Raw genomic sequence first — 20,061 nt, forward strand, 5'->3', positions numbered from 1 at the left:
CCCAGGTGAGCTGGAGGTCAGAGATTATCTGGGGAAAGCCTGCTGGGTTTTTGAAAACATTCCCAAAACTCTTGAAAAAATATCACCCATGATTTCCAAACCCACCATAAGAGGGACCGAGTGAGACTGATATAGTGTTGTTGGTTTTTGTTGGGGTTTTTTTCTTCAGACAATGGGGCTGCGAGAGAGAGAGAGAGAGATGAACCAAGAGAGGAAAATGGACAGTTTACAAATTGATTTACTTGACCCCATTCAAACGAAGTGGTCTTTTCTGTGTGTGTGTTTTTTGGGCAGTGTGGTGACCCACTGTTGCCTCACAGCAAGACGGTCCTGGGTTTAAACCCCAGGCCATCCCAGGTCCTTTCTGTATGGAGTTTGCATGTTCTCCCGTGTCTGCGTGGGTTTCTTCCGGGTGCTCCGGTTTCCTCCCACCATCAAAAATGCATGCATGTTTGGGTTAATACTCCTGCCTGTGCCCTTGAGCAAGGCAATGTAAAGAAGAACTGGAGTTGGTCCATGGGTGCTGCAGCTGCCCACTGCTCCTCTACAACAGCATGGGTTAAATGTACCAGAGCAAATTCATTGCAAGAATACAATGACAAATCAAGTGGCTTTAAAAAATATATTTTATGAAACACTTCAGAGTTGAAGGAAATCTAAATTCAATTCAATTTATTGCCATTACACGATGTACCAAGGGAAATTTACAGCAACTAGTGGAATTGAGACCTCCCATACAGTCCAAATGGCAAAAGAGTGATTAAGATATTTTAAAATCAAAAGGTGAAAAAGTCTAGCAAACCTAAAAGAATGATGAAAGGTGTAAGAGTGTGCAAGAGCTGTTTGCATTCCGCTGTTTGCCGGCATTGTTGAGACACTGAAAGCTAACAGCTTAGGTCATTAGCTCAGATGCTATATTACCACACTTGAATAGCTTCTTTGTCTCCTTCATGTTCTTGTTCCTGAAGTTAAAATAAGAAAAGGTCCTGTAACTTCAACACTGTGCCAGCACCCAGACTTCACTTGCACCTCATATGAATCACTGCAACGACAGCACGTGACTTCACCATATAAAAAGCATTGTTGAAGTCAGTTATCTCAGCCCATCAGGAATCTGAAACCGTCTTTCTGGGCAGTGTACACATCATCGCGGGTTTGGGAAATGTGAGTCATGGGTGTTTTCATCAGGAGGATGTTTTCATCCTTTGTTCCAGGTCAGCTGTTGTGAGTTTAACTCGATGACTTTGTTATTGTTTGATTTCATCACCCTTAAAAGAAATACCGTACGAATTTCACTTGTGAAAAATCATGATAGACATGCTAAATCCACATGGGCAGTGAGTAGAACACCTGCTGTGCACCTGGGAAAAGGGTACTTCTGGAACATTTTCATGAGTTAAAGGTACAATATGTAAGTTTATCAACTTAAACAATTAGAAAAAACTAACACATCTGTGGGAATCACATAAATATACAAATCAAAGTAATGATTTTCCAGAATAAAATATATTTCTCGTTTATTTTGACGTTTTAATAAAATCGACATGGCTGCATATGGGAAGAATATAAGGGCACTTTCACATCTGTAGTTCGTGTGCTTTGTTGACCGTTATTCAAATGTTCCGAATCGGTTCGTTGTCATCACAAGGCGGCATTGTTAGAGTGACCGAGCTTGTACGCCGCGGTCAAGCAAACTGTTCTCTCAGTGGTCAGAAGTTTGACAGTACGACGACATTTTGGAGGAACACGGAACATAAACACAGGGGACGTCATCAAAAGGGGACTGGGGAATGTTCCGGCAGCCCCATTATTCTGAAACCCCAATAGCGCTCCGGACGTCACGTGACTGGTTTTGTTTACGCGGCCATTTTGGCGGGAAGAAAAGCGTGTGCGCTGAGCACAAATGAATGGCGCCAGCATCGATTTCAAGCCGTCAGAGTTCACTGCGCGTTTTAATTCCAGAGACATTGAACTCTATATTGCGAAACTTGACAGATTAAACATTACTGACCCTAATAATGCCCCCCGGGGTGCTTTTCACGAGTGTGGAAACAGCCGAAACGGGCAACGGTCCAGACCTGCAGTACCCAGACGTCTACAATCACCTGATCAACCGTCCCTCGTCCTACTCTGGAGAGTCTTTGAAAGCCTACAAAACCCCGGAGGGGTACAAATGGACGAAATCTGGATTCGTGACAAATATTCAGCTTTGGGGTCTGCTTTCTCGTCACTGGAAGGGTAAGTGTCCCTTCATGTTAGTTAAAGTTAGCTTAAGCAGTGGGCGGTGTAATGTAATCGGTGTCACAACTTGTATGTAGCGTTAGCTAGTCTGTATCTTCGATTTACCAAGACTTAACTACGTAATCACTGTGTGAATGAATTTCGAAAGGCACCACCTCATACATTAAATTATACCTTTATGATAAACAGCAGTTACTGTAAAACGCTTTGTTGAGCAAAGTGTTTTAAATGGACGGGACGTAGTCGGGTGACAGGGTTATCACTCTTCCCCGGAAACATAAGTAAATAGAAAATGTCCAGTCACGTTCTAGTGAGCAACAGGCTTAGTTCTTTTATTAGGCGTGGGTTTTGCGGGGCCTTTGTTAGCTCCGCAAAACGCACGCCATAATGCATAGGTCGAACGTGCCTTTTAGTATAAGTAGACACGTTTTAGTATAAGTAGACACGTTTTTAGTATAAGTAGACACGTTAGCCCTTGGCTAATGGGTCGGACCGTTTAGTTGACTGGTTAACGTAGATGCTTGCGGTGCGGAATACACGAGTTCGCGTCCCGGCTGTGGCGGTTCCCGGCTGCCCCCTGAATTCGCTACAACATATTAATGTTAGGTTGTATTCTGTACCTGATATGAAGTGGTCACTACACAAGCGGAATCCGTTGCTTGTGGGGTCCCATGGCTCAGTTTTCTTCTGTGCGCTTCTAGCCCGTTTTATGGTCGGTAATCCATTTATGTCGTCTTTCGGGATCTTTAGGAATCCGACAAAATGCTCTCCCTTTTACTTGTCCGCGACTGTTCTGGCATCCCGGCGCACAACAGCTATCCACCATGTTCACTGTATAAATACAGTAGGCGAAGAGACTTGCAGTCATTTGCCCAGCAGTAGGCCCGCTTTCCTGCCAAAATGGCGGTGTGATTTCGACTGTTGCGTGACGTCAACTACCGGAGCCCATTTGTCCGACAGCCCGTTGTCCCGAAAACAAAAACCCAGTGCTCCGAAGGCTGTTGTTCCGAAAATAGACACTCCCTCGAGGTTTTTTTTGCCCTTAATATCTGAGTGTATTTTGACGTGCAAACACGAAGATACCGTTCAGTACTAATTCGCATGAATACAAGGTGTAACGTTAAAAGCACTTGTCATCACTACTTCACCAGAAATATCGACTTTCTTGTGTTTATATCTGGCTAGTTCAGATCAATGATTTGCAACGAGACTGGATGCAACTTGCCAGTGTTATATCGATCTGTTTCCCCCTATGGAAATAGGTTAGTGATGGGTTACGATTAGGTAAAGACAGTGGTGGGCTGTCAGAACCCCCATGGCCTTCTCTGCTGGCCCTGTCAAAATCAGAATCAGTTTTTTTTCATAGTTGCGTTGAAGTGTGTCTGAATTCAATTACTTGTTTTCTTGTGGGGCTGAACAGGGATCTTCTACGTCATCTAAACGCATCACAGCTCCTTGGACCAGTATACTAGTGGTATTCCTAGCCTTCTCCTGAAGCCCGAAGCTGCAAATTGATTACAATTTTGAGTGACCGTATCATCAGCCAATCAAATTTTAATGTGTGGTGACAGAACGCCCTAGGGCTTCGCTATGTATCAGCCTTTGGCGAGTTGTGAGCAAACTACGCGCAGTGGCCGCCGCAGTCACACTTACTGACGATCTTTTGCCGATCTACTGTGTTTTTTGCGAAGCTGGTGGGATTGTCTGCTTTTTTTTCCTTTTTTTTTTAACATTTTTTCTCAAACGGACTAAATTACTGGATGAATTGTGCGAGAGAAGGCTGCTACGAATCTCTCAAGTGAGGTGGAACTTCAACACCAGGTTGGTGTAAACATTTTCTTTTTTTTTATTGCTTCAGAATGAATGAAAGTCATTCACGTATAGTCATTTTATATCATGAAAACCGTGACAGTTAAACACATCTTTTAACAAGGAAGTCTTTTAATACGGGCCCCTTCTCCCGGTAGGTGAAAAAAGGGGTGGTTTGTCTGAGCACCGGAGAAGGAGAGATACGCCTGGCAGAGATTTGCTCTCTACTGAATGCACTCTTCTAGTTGTTTTTGTGCCATGTGGTGTGCAATCTGGTTGCTGAGTGACATAAAGGAAGATCTGATGGTGATGCTACAATAGCTGCTATAGTGCACAGTGGTGTGCATTGTGGTTGTTGAAGATCAGCTGTTTAAAATTATTGCTTAACACAATCTTGGAAAGTGAGAGGATGCCTGAGGAGTGGAGAAGAAGCATACTGGTACCGATGTTCAAATATGAGGGTGATGTGCAGAACTGTAGTAACTACAGAGGTATAAAGTTGATCAGCCACAGCATGAAGATATGGGAAAGAATAATAGAAGCTAGGTTTAGAGGAGAGGTGATGATTAGCAAGCAGCAGTATGGTTTCATGCCACGAAAGAGCGCCACAGATGTGATGTTTGCTTTGAGAATGTTGAAGTATCGAGAAGGTAAGAAGGAGTTACATTGTGTCTTTGCGGATTTAGAGAAAGCACGTGACAGGATGCCAGAGAGGAAGTGTTATATTGTATGAGGAAGTCATGAGTGTCAGAGAAGTATGTAAGAGGTGTTATTATGAACGTAAGAGTGGTGCAGCATATGAATGAGGGCAGTGTGACAGTGGTGAGGTGTGCGGTAGGAATGACGGATAGGTTCAAGTTGGAGGTGGGATTACATCAAGGATCGGTTCTGAGCCCTTTCTTGTTTGCAATGGTGATAGGTTGACGGACGAGATCAAGCAGGAGTCTCTGTGCGATGTTGGTGGATGACATTGTGATCTGTAGCAAGAGGAGGGAGCAGGTTGAGGAGAGCCTGGAGAGGTGGAGGTATGCACTGGAGAGAAGGGCTAGGGCTCATACAACAAGTTGTTCTGCTTCATTGGCTTGATTGATTTCTTACTGCAACGAACCGGAACTGTGCTGAGCCCACCTCCTATAGGCGGCCTCGGTATGCTTGCTTTGGTTCACGTCCGAGCGTGATTGCTATTGTAATCCTAGTGTTCAACACTTAATACAGTCTCCATCACAGTGTCCACGATGGAGAGAAACCACCCGGATTACAATAGGATTCTGTTGACTTCTTTATTATTTTTTTCTCTAGCCAACAGCCGATATTCATTCTGTAACACTAGCTTATTACTACACATGCTCTCACTTGCTTGTGCGTCCCTTACTAAACATGTGTCCACCAGAAACACTCCCCCGGAATTAAAGCAAAGCGTTCAAAGCCCATATAACTACTAAACATTGACGTGGACATGTAGTCCCTCCAGCGAGTTCTGGGTCTACCCTGGGGTCTCCTCCCAGTTGGCCGTGCCCGGTAAACCTCCAAAGGAAGGCGCCCAGGAGGCATCCTAATCAGATGCCTGAACCACCTCAACTGGCTCCTTTTGATACGAAGGAGCAGCAGCTCTACTCCTAGCTCCCTCCGGATGTCCGAGCTCCTCACCCTATCTACAAGGCTGAGCCCAGACACCCTACGGAGGAAACTCAATTTCAGCTGCTTGTATCTGCGTTCTCACCCTTTCGGTCACTACCCAAAGCTCATGACCATAGGTGAGGGTTGGAACAAAGATTGACTGGTAAATTGAGAGCTTTACCTTCAGGCTCAGCTCCCTCTTCACCACAACGGTCTGGTACAACGTCCACAGTACTGCTGATGCTGCACCAATCCACCTGTCAATCTCCTGCTCCATCCTACCCTCACTGGTGAACAAGACCCCGAGATACTTGAACTCCTTCACTTGAGGCAACAACTCATCCCCAACCCGGAAGGAGCAAGCCACCATTTTCTGGTAGAGAACCATGGCCTCAGACTTGGAGGTGCTGACTCTCATCCCAGCCATTTCACACTCAGCTGTAAACTGCCCCAGCATGCGCTGGAGGTTGCGTTCTGATGAAGCCAACAAAACCACATCATCTGCGAAGAGCAGAGATGCAATTCTGAGGTTCCCAAAACGGACACACTCCTCACCTTGGCTGTGCCTTGAGATTCTGTCCATGAATATCACAAACAGAATCGGATACAAGGGACAATCCTGGTGGAGTCCAACACCTACCGGAAGGAAACGTGTTTGACTTTGTGCCGAGAATGCGGACACAGCTCTCACTTTGGTTATACAAGAACTGTTATACAAGAATCCTTGTAGCAACTGCCCTGTTACCCCATACTGCTGCAGTACCCCCCACAAAGTGCCCCAAGGTACACAGTCATAAGCCTGCTCCAATTCCACAAAACACATGTTGACTGGCTGGTCAAACTCTCATGCCCCCCTCAGCACTTCCGCAAGGGTAAAGAGTTGGTCCGTTGTTCCACAGCCAGGACGGAATCCGCATTGTTCCTCCTGGATCCGAGGTTCGACAATCAGTCAGAGCCTTCTTTCCAGCACCCTAGAGTGGACTTTACCAGGGAGGCTAAGCAATGTGATGCCCCGATAATTGGAGCACACCCTCCGGTCCCCCTTTTTAAATATGGGGACCACCACCCCAGTCTGCCACTCCACATGTACTGTCCCCGACCTCCACGCGACACTGAAGAGGCGTGTCAACCAAGACAGCCCAACAATGTCCAGAGCCTTCAGCATCTCAGGGCGAATCTCATCCACACCCGGCGCCTTGCCACCGAGGAGCTTTTTAACTACCTCAGAGACCTCTGCCAGGGATATGCGAAGCCCTGAGTCTTCAGATTCTACCTCTTCCACTGAGGGAGGACATGTTTAGCGGGTTCAGGCGCTCCTCAGAGTGTTCTTTCCACTGCTTGACAACATCCCCAATCCGGGTCAACAGTTCCCCTTCCCGGCTGAACACAGCCTGAGTCAAGTCGTGCTTTCCCTTCCTGAGTCGCCGGATGGTTTGCCAGAACGTCCTTGAGGCCAACCGAAAGTTGTCCTCCTCCATAGCCTCACTGAACTCCCAAACCTGAGTTTTTGCTTCCACGACCTCCGAAGAGGCAGCCCTTCTGGCCTCCTGGTACCTGTCTGCTGCTTCAGGAGATCCCTGGGCCAACCAAGTCCGAAAGGCCTCCTTCCTCAGCCGTGCAGCTTCCCTCACCACCAGTGTCCACCAGCAGGTTCTTAGGTTGCCGCCTCGACAGGCACCAATGAGCTTATGACCACAGCTCCTGCCTGCCGCATCTGTGATAGAGGCTTTGAACATGGCCCACTCAGACTCCATGTCCCCAGCCTCCCTCGGGATACACGAGAACTTCTTCCGGAGGTGGGAGCTGAAGACCTCACTGACAGGGGCCTCCACCAGACATCCCCAGTTCATCACGTTTGGGTTTGCCAGGTCTGTCCGGTAGCCTTCCCCACCATCTGATCCAACTCACCACCAGGTAGTGATCAGTTGACAGCTCTGCTCCTCCCTTCACCTGAGTGTCCAAAACATATGGCCGCAGATCTGATGATACGACCTCAAAGTCTATCATTGATCTTCGGCCTAAGGTGTTCTGGTACCAAGTACACTTATGAACTACCTTATGTTTGAACATGGTGTTTGTTATGGCCAATCCATGACTCGCACAGAAGTCCAATAATATGGCACCGCTTGGGTTCAGATCGGGGAGGCTGTTCCTCCCAATCACAACCCCCCAGGTTTCTCCATCATTGCCCACGTGAGCGTTGAAGTCTCCCAGCAGAACTATAGAGTCCCGAGGCGGAGCCCTATCCAGGACCCCACCCAGAGACTCCAAGAAGGCTGGATACTCCAAACTGCTACTCAGTGCGTAAGCACACATAACAATCACAGCCTTCCCCCCAGCAACTTGCAGTCGTATAGAGGTGACCCTCTCATTCCCCGGGGAGAACTCCAACACGGTGGCACTCAACCGGGGACTTGTGAGTATTCCTACAACTGCCAGGCGCCTTTGCCCTTGGCCAACTCCGGAAAAGTAATGAGTCCAGCCCCTCTCCAGGAGTTTGGTACCAGAGCCCATGCTATGTGTGGAGGTGAGCTCAACTATATCTAGTTGGTACCGCTCCACCTCCTGTACCAGCTCAGGCTCCTTCCCTGCCAGAGAGGTGACATTCCACATCCCGAGGACCAATCTGCGATGCCGGAAGTCGGCATGCCCCGGTCCCCGCCTTTGCCTGCCGCCCGGCCTGCATTGCACCCTACCCCAATGCTCATCCCTGTGTGAGATGGGTCCACGGGGTGGTGGCTCCATGTTGTTTTTTTCAGGCTGGGCCCGACCAGGCCCCATGGGCCAAGGCCCAGCCACCAAACACTCGACGGCGAGCTCCTTTCCCAGGTCTGGCTCCAGGAGGGGGGGCCAGTTTCCCTTTTCCGGGTGAGGTGCTGTGACTCTGCTGGTGTAAATTCATTGGGTTTTTTGGGAATCGCTCTTAGTCTGGCCCCTCCCCTGGGACCAATTTGCCTTGGGAGACCCCACCAGGGGCTATTACCCCAGCAACACAGCTCCCAGAATCACCAGGACACACAAACCCCTCCACCACATTAAAGTGACGATGCTTGGAGGGGTAGAAAACTCTGAGAGTGTGGCAGGCAAAAATCTTGGCGTTACATTTGATCCCAGACTTTCCTTTGATAAGCACATTAAAGAAATCACCAAGACTGCCTTTTTCACTTACGTAACACAGCTAAAATTCAGTCTTTACTGTTCGTGGCTGACACAGAGACTCTAATACTTTATTTGTTTCATCCAGACTTGATTACTGTAATGTTGTGTTTTCAGGCCTGCCACATGCTAGTACTAAAAGTCTTCAGATGGTTCAGAATGCTGCAGCTAGAATCCTAACTAAAACTAGAACATTTGACCATATTACACCAATTCTTACCTCCCTTCATTGGCTTCCTGTCCATGTTAAATCAGACTTCAAGGTGCTTCTGCTGACTTATAAAATCCTTAATGGTCTTGCCTCATCTTACTTTTCTGATCTCCTTTAACCGTACATTCCATCTTGAGCTCTTCGCTCTCAAAATACAGGGCTCCTGTATGTACCCAAAGTTAAAGTCAGCTGGTGGCAGGGCCTTTTCCTATCGGGCCCCGTTGTTGTGGAATAACCTGCCTGCTGCCATCAGACAATCAGAGTCTGTTGAGTCCTTTAAATCCACACTTCAATCTCATCTTTTTACCTTAACCTACAGTCAGTTGCCTTTAAATACCATTAATACATAAATGCCTTTAAAGTGAGTGCTTCACGACCTGTACTCTATGGCGTGTCAGTTTCTGTCTCAGTGAATTTACCAAACAGTGTTCTACCGACAAGATTAGAGTATACATTGACTGTTGCAATTGTTCTTTTCTCTCACGTCTTTTCCTGTCTCTCTGAATGATGTCTTCTCCTTTCTCTTTTGTGTATGGGAATAGTGTGATGTGAGTCTGCTCTGTGTTCACGTGTAGTCTGTCCTCCTCCCAGGTCTCCATGGTGACGGTGGTCACCACCTGGACACTGATTGGCATCCCCCTCATCACATTTGTTATATATCTTATAAATCCATAAAATTTTGTTATCCAGTTTCAATGTTGTATCCGTCTCTCACACACCGATGTGTGACTAATGTCTTTTCTTGTCTCTTCTCTTGTGTATATGAATGGTGTGATGTGAGTCTCCCCTGTGTGCATGTGTAGTCTGTCCTCCTGTCAGGTCTCCATGGTGATGGTGGTCATGTAGCTCAGGTCCTGGGCTGTTCCGGTGGCATCTGGACACTGCTTGGCATCCTCCTCATCATACTCTTCATATATCTTATAATTCTGTTATCCTCTTTCAGTGTTGTATTCTGTAAATTGTGTCTTGTTCTGTAAACACAACATCCCTTGAACGTCTGTCCATCTTAGGAGAGAGGTCCCTCCTCTGTTGTGCTCCCTAACGGTTTTTCCTATTTTTCTCCCTGTTAAAGGTTTTGTTTAAAGGGAATTGTTCCTTATCCGATGTGATGGTCTAAGGACAGGATGTTGTATTGCTGTAAAGCCCATGGAGGCAAATTTGTGATATTGGGCTATCCAAATAAAATTGACTTGACCTAAATGACTCTCAGTGTGTCTCTAAGGTATCATTCTAGCAACCACAAAAGTTTCTACTGGCTGACTTCAGGCCTCTTATATTTCATTTACTACATACAGCCAAGATATCCATAATCTCCAAATAAGAGTGGTCCTACAGGAATCCCCCTTCTGCCCTTTCTCCCAAGTTGTTTTGTCCAATATGGGCGGGTGTACCACTGCCACAATGCAATCTTTTTTCTTTTCCTTTTTTCCCCGACCCTTTGATTTTGTCAGAATCTGCCAGGTTTTGCATTCTCTGTGGAACAGCGGTGTGAAAACTAGAGCTATTTGCCTGCTTCCTGTCAGTCAGCCCGTCATCTCGCAGTCTTTGTGTGAGTTTAACTGGAACACTGTGAGTTTGTTTTGCTGCCATTTACCTGTTGGTTTTGTTTTGTTTTTCTCCTGGGGATCAACACCACATTCAGGATGGAGATTAATGCAATTTGGATGACTGAGGTTAGTGACTGCAGAGGAAGAGGGAAAACAGGCCAGCGACAGAAATAATGACATGGCATATTTAGCTGCAAAGGGAATGTTGTTGATTATGTTGAGGGTGCATTACTCCATGACTAACAATGCTGAGTGTGGATTATGTTGGGCAGTGTAGAGATTTATATGACTGAGTATAGCTGCAAATCTCTTTGAAGAACATTTAAAGTGAGAGGCTTGTTCTACGAGTTGGTTGATTCACAAGCAAAATTTATACGAGAGAGAGAAACTCAAAACAGCTGGTTGAAGTTTGGGATCCTGTCCAGCCTATCTCTGACAAACCCCTTGTTCAAACTAATCTCACTGGATTTTCACAACAGTTAAACAGTTCTTTTTCTTTTTTTTCTGCCTTTGCTCTGCCCTGACCTGGCCACTTAAAGCTTGAGAGCCGGTCTAACGGTGACCTCACCCGACCCTCACCGCTCTAATAAAAGCCAAATGTTATCAGGGCTATCAACAGAAGCTTGGCCCGGCCGTCCTCTCTCTGCTTCCCTGTATACAGGTACGTTGACCCCGCGCTGACCCCCACCACCCCCAACGCCGCTGCAGACTTTTAGAAAGCAACCCATAGCTCACTCCAGGACCTGGTGGGGTCACAGAGGACTCGTGCAATCAGAGGTCAGCCGGCTGAATTCTAGCTCTCATTTAAAGCTTGCACACATAGATTACAACTGGAGGCAGTCAGGGAGAATAAATGTAAATTGCAGTTGACGCGGCCTTACTTTTCCAAACGAGGCTTCAGTTTTCCCCTAACAAGAGTTGTACGAGTCTGTGAATTTGCCGTGGGCAAGTTACCACGGCGTGAAAATGCAGTTTAACAACCATGAATAACAAGTTGTCTGAAGAGGTTTGTAATGAGGGAAGCTAGCAGCTCAAAAATGTCCGACAAAATACATCACTACACTCTTCATACATTCAGATAAGGCTGGAATACAAAATCAGAATCTAAGAAACCTGAAAAAAATAAGGAAGATCTCAAAGCTGCACCAGGTAACTGGTTTTTTTTTTCTTCATTGTATAGAAACAAGATATAAAGAAGCTAAAACTATCTTCACAGACAAGGTCAGGTAAAACTGCTATACTTGCATATATATATATATATATATATATATATATATATATATATATATATATATATATGTGTGTGTGTGCTGTAAAGTAATCCCTGTATTTGTCGGGCGGTGCCTGGTGGCAGAAAAATGCATAGGGAACTGATCTGAATGCGATTGTATCATTCTGCCATAGCCATCACACTATGCCACTAAAATGAAATGAATGGTGATATATGTTAAAGTTGCAAAGTTGTTCTCACATCAGTTTTAATGAAGACCTTTGAAAAACTGGTAAGGTCAGAAATCTTAAGGAACACTGAGCATGCACTTGGTCCCATGCAGTTTGCATACAGGCCACACAGAGGAGTAGAGGGTGCCACAGCCACTTTGTTTAACTTACTTTTTAAACACATGGATGGATATTGGGTCTCATGCTAGACTTCTATTTGTTGATTTTTCCTTTGCTTTTAACACAATTCAACCCCATATTTTAACCAGCAGGCTTTTAGAACAATTTGACTTAACAATCTTGTGGGCTGGGTTCTTGACTTTTTAACTAGGACACAAAGAGTGAGGGTGAATGGCATTCTGTCTGACCAAGTTTGCTCCACCACTGGTTCCCCACAAGGATGTGTGCTTTCGACCCCATTGTTTATCCTGTACACAAATATGTGTCGGAGCAGGTGTGAAAACTGGACCATTTTAAAGTATGCAGATAACTCTTATTGTGAGTCGGCTTCGGGACAATGAGACCAGACAAGGCCTGGTCTTGGACAACTTTGTCAAGTGGTGTGAGGAGTCCTATCTTCTATTAAACATGTCTAAAACCAAAGACATAATTGAATTTAGAAGACATGCCCACACACCTGAAGTCATATCCATTAAGGGTCAGACAGTGGAATGTGTGCATTCTTTTATCTTGGGGCAATTATCGACTCAAAACTGAGCTTTGAGGCAAATTGTGAAGCCGTTTGCAAAAATGCAACCAGCATTTGTTTTGTCTGAGGAAACTGCTATTCTCACTGAGAAAACCATGATGATCTTATTCTATCATGCTTTTATTTAATCGATTTTTATCATTTTCTTTGGTATCAGGGTTTGGAAACCCATCTTTAAAGAACAGAAACTCTCTGAATCAGATTGTTAAATGGTCTTGTAGGCTGATTGGTGAGTGACAGCTTAACCCAGCGTCCCTGTACACCAGACAGTTACAACAGATAACCAGCTCAGTTTTAAAGGACGACTCCCATCCTTTTGCACAGTGAATTTCAGCTTCTTCCTTGTGGACGGAGGTTTATAGTTCCAAGGTGTAGAACAAAGCAGTATAAAAATAGCTTTGTTCCAGCAGCCATCACTCTGATGAACAAGTTGTAGCAACATTGCACTTTTATCATGTTTGTCTATTGTCTCTGTGTTGTTCGTAAAATGTGTGTCAAGATGGATGCCTTGCTACAAACCAAATCTACCTATGGGTACAAATAAAGTAACCTGAACCTGAAAATAAAAAAGTTAGCTGGTACCACTTTAATGAGAATATCAGAGGATATAGAAGCTAAAAACACACGCGGACGCTCTTGAAACAGCAGAAGTTTTGAGCAATTCTAAGGCTTGGAAATTTACCGCCCAACTAACATCATTTAAATTATGGACTGAATGTAGCCAAATCATGCAGGAATGAAGGGAGGGGGATGTGGTGGGAATATATGTGTTCTTCATGCAGGCTTTACATTTCAGAGAGATTTCAAAGTCCGGAACATTCCTCAAGATCAAGATTATGGCGAGGGCACAAAACAGAGAAGCACAGTAATCGCTGCATTCCATAGATTTCAAGCAAAACAGATATATTATGATATTTAATATTATTAACTACCATCTCTTGTGTTCACTTTCATGCAATTTGCAGCCCAGCACTTAACAACTTTTGCAATAAGCTACACCAATCAGCCAAAACATTAAAACCACCTGCTTAATACGGTGTAGGTCCCCCTCGTGCATGACTTGAGGCATGGACTCAACAAGACCTCTGAAGGTATCCTCTGGTATCTGGCACCAAGATGTTAGCAGCAAATCCTTTATGTTGTGTAAGTTGCAAGGTGGGGGCTCCATGGATCAGACTGGTTTTTCCAGCACATCCCATAGATGCTCGATTGGATTGAGATCTGGGGAATTTGGAGGCCAAGGCAACACCTTGAACACTTTGACATGTTCTTCAAACCATTCCTGAATATTTTTTTCAGTGTGGCAGGGCAGATTATCCTGCTGGAAGAGGCCACTACTATCAGAGAATACCATGGCCATGAAGGGGTGTCCCTGGTCTACAACAATGTTTAGGTAGGTGGTACGTGTCAAAGTACATGAATGCCAGGACCCAAGGTTTACCAGCAGAACATTGCCCAGAGCATCACACTGCCTCTGCCGGCTTGTCTTCTTCCCATAGTGCATCCTGGTGCCATCTCTTCACCGGGTAAATGATACACGCACACACGGCTATCCACATGTAAACGAAAACGTGATTTCAGCTCAGGTCACCTTCCATTGCTCCATGGTCCTGTTATGACGCTCACATGCCCATTGTAGGCACTTCTGGCGGTGGACAGGGGTCATCATGAGAACTCTGACCAGTCTATGGCTACACAGCCCCATACACAGTAGGGTGTGATGCACTGTGTGTTCTGACAGCTGTCAATTATAGCCAACATGAACTTTTTCCGCAATTTAAGCTACAGTAGCTCTTCTGTGGAATCAGACCAGACAGGCTAGCCTTCGCTGCCCACGCACATCAGTGAGCCTTGGGCACTGGTGACCCTGTCATTGATTCATCTTTTGTCCTTCCTTGGACCACTTCTCGTAGGTACTGACCACTGCATACTGGGAACACCCCACAAGACCTGCCGTTTTGGAGATGCTCTGACCCAGTCATCTAGCTGTCACAATTTGGCCCTTGTCAAAGTCACTCAGATCCTTACGCTTGCTCATAATCCTGCTTCAGACACATCAACTTCAAGAATTGACTGTTCACTTGCTGCCTAATATATCCCACCCCTTGACAGGTGCCATTGTAACAAGGTGATCAGTGTTATTCACTTACCTGTCAGTGGTTTTAATGTTTTGGCTGATCAGTGTATGCAACGAGATCTATCCAATATTATTTAGTATTTTGCAGTACTACAAGTTTCATGCCTCACATAAAGTGGTCTTGACATAAACTACTTATACCAAAACCCCCTTTTCTGTTACACCTCTAAAATTGCTCATATTGACCCATGTATTTTTACTTTTTATACTTAGTACATTTAGTTTTTGATGTTTAACCTTCGCTCTCTGAAAATTTACACCTGATATTATCTTTTGATCCCCCCCCCCCTTTTCTCCCCAATAGTACTTGGCCAATTACACTATTTTCCGAGCCTTCCTGGTTGCTGCTCCACCCCCTCTGCCAATCCGGGGAGGGCTGCAGACTACCACATGGCCTCCTCCGATACATGTGGAGTCGCCAGCCAATTCTTTTCACCTGACAGTGAGGAGTTTCGCCAGGGGGACGTAGTGCATGGGAGGATCACGCTATTCCCCCCAGTTCCCCCTCCCCCCGAACAGACGCCCTGACTGACCAGAGTAGGCGCTAGTGCAGCCACCAGGACACATACCCACATCCAGCTTCCCACCCATAGACACAGCCAATTGTTTCTGTGGGGACACCCGACTGAGCCGGAGGTAATACGGGGATTCAAACTGGTGATCCCGTGTTGGTAGGCAACAGGATAGACCGCTACGCTACCCGGACTCCCGACCACCTGATATTATCTTGCTGTGTACATGTTATATGTTATAATTTAGCTGAGAGCCATGTACCTTGTCAAATGTCTTGTATGTGGTGGTTATATAGAGCCAATAAAACTGACTCGGACTTTTAAATTACGTTAATGTTTATGAGTTCAAACACAACCGTGGAACAAGCACAAGTTAGCTGCACTACTTTTACAACATTGTGGACAAATGTCCGGATTACACAGGTTTCTTAATAATAATAATGATAATAATGATGATAACCATAATGTAATAGCAATCATACTACCACCAAACTCTCTAGTTTTCAGCCTCTCTTTGGGGTCTTGGCTCACTTTACAGTGCCTTCTTGTTCTCACAGTAAAGGCGATTTACACTACAATTACTGATGATTAAATTTTCCTCCTGTAAGTGTTCGAGGATATGAGTTTCATAAATCAGTGTGATAACAGCTCAAAGGCTCAGATCTGGCTTTCAGACAAAGTTAAGTAGTGCCGCGCTTAACCATATAAATAACACACGTTTAAATCACGACTCAAACTGAGTCCATGTTGAGTCGATGGAATGCGCCTTGGGTGAAACAAAAAACCTGCGAGAGAGAGAGAGAGCGCACGAGTGAGAGGGAGGGAGAGTAAGAGAGAGAGAAAGATAATATCATGTCCGGAGCAGATCTAAGCCGTTCTGCCTTGGCCAAACCACGGACTGTCACGGCCTCCCACTTTGGGCCCACCCTGGACACTTCCTGTTTGGGGAGGAAGCTCTGTTCCTCATCATCACGCGGGGCCAAGGGAATAATCGAGAATGGTGGACCATGTCAGAACACTGGCGGTGGTGGGGGTGTTAATGTGATCCCTCTGCGGAAACAGTATATTGACCAAGTCTGACACAGAAATATCATCATCTTGTTCTGAGAATCAAATACTCCCTCAAGAACCAACTATGTAAAGATCTTTATCATGTTGATTTCACAATATTGACCTCCTTTCAAGAAATCTTACTGAGTTGTAATTAGCATATTGAAATAATGAAACATCAGAATAATTTAAAAAAAATTATGTGGTTTTGTTGGCTTCTTCAGAACGCAACCTCCAACGTGCACTGGGGCAGTTTGCAGCTGAGTGTGAAATGGCCGGGAAGGGAGTCAGCACCTCCAAGTCTGAGGCCATGGTTCTCTACCGGAAAATGGTGGATTGTTGCTTCCGGATTGAGGAGGAGTTCAAGTATCTCAGGGTCTTGTTCACAAGTGAGGGTAGGATGGAGCTTGAGATTGACAGGCGATTGGTGCAGCATCAGCAGTAATGCGGACGTTGTACAGGACTGTTGTGGTGAAGAGGGAGCTGAGCTGGAAGGCAAAGCTCTCAATTTACCAGTCAATCTTCGTTCCAACCCTCATGAGCTTTGGGTAGTGACTGAAAGGGTGAGATTGCGGATACAAGCAGCTGAAATGAGTTTCCTCCGTAGGGTGTCTGGGCTCAGCCTTGGAGATAGGGTGAGGAGCTCGGACATCCGGAGGGAGCTCAGAGTAGAACTGCTGCTGCTCCTTCGCGTTGAAAGGAGCCAGTTGAGGTGGTTCGGGTATCTGATTAGGATGCCTCCTGGGGACCTTCCTTTGGAGTTTCCGGGCACGTCTGACTGGGAAGAGACTCCGGGTCGCTGGAGGGACTACATTTCCAATCTGGCCTGGGAACGCCTTGGGACCCCCCGGAGGAGCTGGACGGTGTTGCTGTGGAGAGGGATGTCTGGAGTGCCCTACTTAGCTTGTTGCCACCGCGACCCGACCCCGGAGAAGCGGCTGATGATGAGATGAGAGTATGATGTCAATAACATGACAATATTTTGAGGTAGACTACTGATGCGTTCATATTTACATATAAGAAAATACTGATAAATGATCATTAGTAATGTGGAGATGATGACCAAGCAGGTAGAGACATTCATTGTTCATTTCACTAAAACAGTGGATTAAGTTAAAAAAACTGTCTCACTTTACTGCAATATAGCCTTTAAGACCAGGGAATGACAACATTTAAGTTCTATTACCATATTACCAGAACCACAATCCCACAACACATCCCGTCTCACGTCGCCATATACTAGATATGTTGCCCATCTCTAACTGAAATATCTTACTGCACTTGCAGATTATTTTGCTTGTATTTGAGTATTTTCTGACTTGAATATGATACATTTTGTCTCAATTTGATGGTTTTTCTAAATAAAAACTATTTTTTACTAATTATTGATTATTCATTTTGACAGTGTTTTTGGCAGTGTGGCGTGGTTGTGGTGAAACTGGGTGCAGTCTGGACAGAGATGGGTTTGATGTTATCGGAGGTCTAGAAACGTATGTGTGTGTATGTGTGTGTGTGTGGGGGGGGGGTATCTGGACCATGCCAACAGCCCCTCTGTGTAAAGACCCTCCGCCGGTGGATAATTGTTGCCTTGGCTTCGAGCCTTTGTGCGTTCCAGCAGCCGGCAGCCATGATCAAAGTTGTTCTTAACCTAGCAATACCTTAATCCCGTCAGTAATAAACAGGAGCCAGTAGCAAGGGCCACTCTGGTTTCACCGTGGATTAAAAGTGGCCCTCCAAAGCTCCCGATTCTCCACTGGGATCCCCGGCATTGTGTGCTTTCAGCCAGACAGGACTTTGGCTCTGGGGATTAACCTGCTTTGCAATCAAGGCCTACCTGTGTCTGATCCTCCTTGGCGTGACCAGCCCGCCGCTCAAGTCTTAATGACCAGTGATGGATAGCCTGGACAGCAAAAAGGCTTTTTCAGTTTTACACAGAACTATTTCTCCTGTGTCGGATGAATGAAGCCATTCTTTCCATTACCTGCGATAACATGGTACACGTACTATCAAAGTGGGATTATAGATAGATCAAGGCGGTCTCATTAGAAGTTGTGCAAGCCACTTGGTCATTCCATAGATTCCTTCCATAGGTAGTAAGGTATATGCAGGGGGAGGTGTTCTCTGGGATAAGCTGTTTTTTTTTTAATTGTTTAATAATCCAAAAATCAAAGACGGCTTTTTTTTTTTTGTCCGTGTTGCCAGAGGTCTGGATTCGAGTCAAAAACCTGATGACCTTATACTTGACAAAATTGGAGGGAAAAAAATTACAACCTAACTCTGACTTTAACACCAGTGACTTGTGACTTGATTTAGACTGGAGGGTTTTGACTTGAAAGACTTGATACCTTCTCCAAGCCCAAAGATAAAGTGCTTTATTTTTTAATAAATACAAATTTTAGAAAGTACTCATGATTTGCCATAATTTAGTATACTCTTGTTGAAATTTTGAAATGACATTAAATTTGTGGTCCCTGCTCCAGGCAGCCTGCCTGGAGCTGTGCCCAAAGAGGTAACCCCAAGGGCGGTCTTACAGGACGTGGAAGCAGGGCAGGCTAAGCTAACTGCTAGCCCACGCAGACCGGCAGTTCCGACAGTCATCCTGGCTGGCGTTCGTTCTGGACAGTGATTTTTTTTAATTTTTAGTTTAGATATATGTGTTTGTTTGGATCTATGTGTTCTCGTAGTTTCTGGATGTGTGTTTTTGTCTTTGTGTTGCACTGCCGTGGGCTGGGGAAAATGATGTTTCATTTCATGTGTGCAAATGCAAGAAGTGACATGACAAAGTGTTTCTGATTCTATTACTGAGTGTGATGAAGATTGCAGAACAACTTGCTACGAGCCTCTGCTGTCTTTAACACGAGCGATGTGACGTTTTGATTATTGAGGCTAAACCGTTTTCTTTACATTCACAGTGCTGATTATATAAACATGAGTGGCAATGTCAGTCCACCTAAACTGCAGTCAATACTTTGTTTCCCAGAATCCACCTTGACAGGAAGTCCCCGAACCACAGGCTGTTCAGCCCACATATTTAGATCGATTGGGCTGTGTATTGTTAATGATATTGTTATTGATTGTTCACATCACTGATCTGCCTCAAGTTAAACATGTTTTCTGTTCATGTTCGACCTCTTTTTATAGATGGTGCAAGATCAGGGGTTGGCGGTTGTGGGCTTGTGATCCGAGGTCTCGCAGGACTGAATCCCAGGACTGTCTGAGGGTGAACCATTGGAAAGGTGAGGCCGTGTTAATACCTTTACACTTGTTACCTGACAGATTATGGGGAGGGGGCCGAAGGGTGGATGACAAGCGTTACACCTGCAGTCTGTTGACCCAAAACAAATCACTTTACAAAGTTAAGTTCGACCCTTCAGACGAGCATGCATGACACCAGCAGGTAGTTGTGACTGACAAGCCGCAGCAGGTTTTCTGCAACAGGCATCTGATGGGTTACAGAACTGTCTGCCAGAGCGAATGACGATAACCTGCTGATGGTTGTGGTGTTGGTCCTTGTCCCAGAAACTCATTATCATAAAGAGTCAGTAAAGCAACGAACTTGCTATGTATGTTAAGTAGGGCTTGTTCACATCTTACACCTTGTACCTAAGGAAGTGTTTGCTGAAGATGGTAAT

The 20,061-nt window shown here is 45.4% G+C and overlaps 1 long non-coding RNA gene across 1 annotated transcript in view; it reads left to right on the forward strand.

Moving 5' to 3' along the window:
• LOC130114260 (uncharacterized) overlaps positions 1 to 19,636 on the forward strand; it is a 50,330-nt gene extending 30,694 nt beyond the window's left edge. Inside the window, exon 3 of the long non-coding RNA XR_008810385.1 lies at positions 19,571 to 19,636. This is a non-coding gene — a long non-coding RNA (uncharacterized LOC130114260). The remainder of the gene's footprint in view (positions 1 to 19,570) is intronic.
• The last annotated feature ends 425 nt before the right edge of the window (positions 19,637 to 20,061 follow it).

Source organism: Lampris incognitus, chromosome 6 (assembly GCF_029633865.1).
Source record: "Lampris incognitus isolate fLamInc1 chromosome 6, fLamInc1.hap2, whole genome shotgun sequence".
Classification (NCBI taxonomy): Eukaryota; Metazoa; Chordata; class Actinopteri; order Lampriformes; family Lampridae; genus Lampris; species Lampris incognitus.